Raw genomic sequence first — 1022 nt, 5'->3', positions numbered from 1 at the left:
ACACACACACACATGCAGAAACACATACACAGACACGCACACACACACACACAAACACACACACACACAAACACACGCACCCATGCTCGGGCACACACGCACACTCACACAAACACACACACACATGCACTCGCATACACACCCACAAACACACACACAAACACACAGATGCAAGCACGCAGGCACGCACACACACAAACACACACGCACACACACACACACACAAACACACACACATGCACAAACACATACACAGACACAAACACACACACACGAACACACACAAACACACACGCATGCATGCACACACACACAGACACACATAAATGCACAAACACACACACACACACACGCTCGCGCACACACACACTCACACAAACACACACAAACATATGCACGCACACACACACAAACACACACGCACGCACACACACACACAAACACACACACACGCACACACACAAATGCTCACAAATATGCACGCACACACAGGCACACATACACGCTCAAGAACACAGACACACACGCATGCATGCACACACACACACACAAACACACACGCACCCACGCTCACACACACACACTCACACAAACACACACACAAACACACACACACACTCAAACACATACACACACAAACACACACACGCACACACACACACAAACACACACACACATACACACACGCACAAGCACACACACACACACAAACACACACACATGCACAAACACATACACACACACGCACACATGCTCACAAACATGCACACACACACACACACGCTCAAGGACACAAAACACACGCATGAATGCACACACTCACAAACACACACACACGCACACATACATGCACGACACACACACACACACAAACAAACACACACACACACAAACATACACACACCCACGCTCGCGCACACACACACACTCACAGAAACACACACAAACATATGCAGGCACACACACACAAACACACAGATGCACACACGCACGCACGCACACACATAACAACACACACATGC

Source organism: Narcine bancroftii, chromosome 11 (assembly GCF_036971445.1).
Source record: "Narcine bancroftii isolate sNarBan1 chromosome 11, sNarBan1.hap1, whole genome shotgun sequence".
In the NCBI taxonomy this organism is placed as follows: Eukaryota; Metazoa; Chordata; class Chondrichthyes; order Torpediniformes; family Narcinidae; genus Narcine; species Narcine bancroftii.
This window is presented reverse-complemented; position numbering follows the sequence as displayed.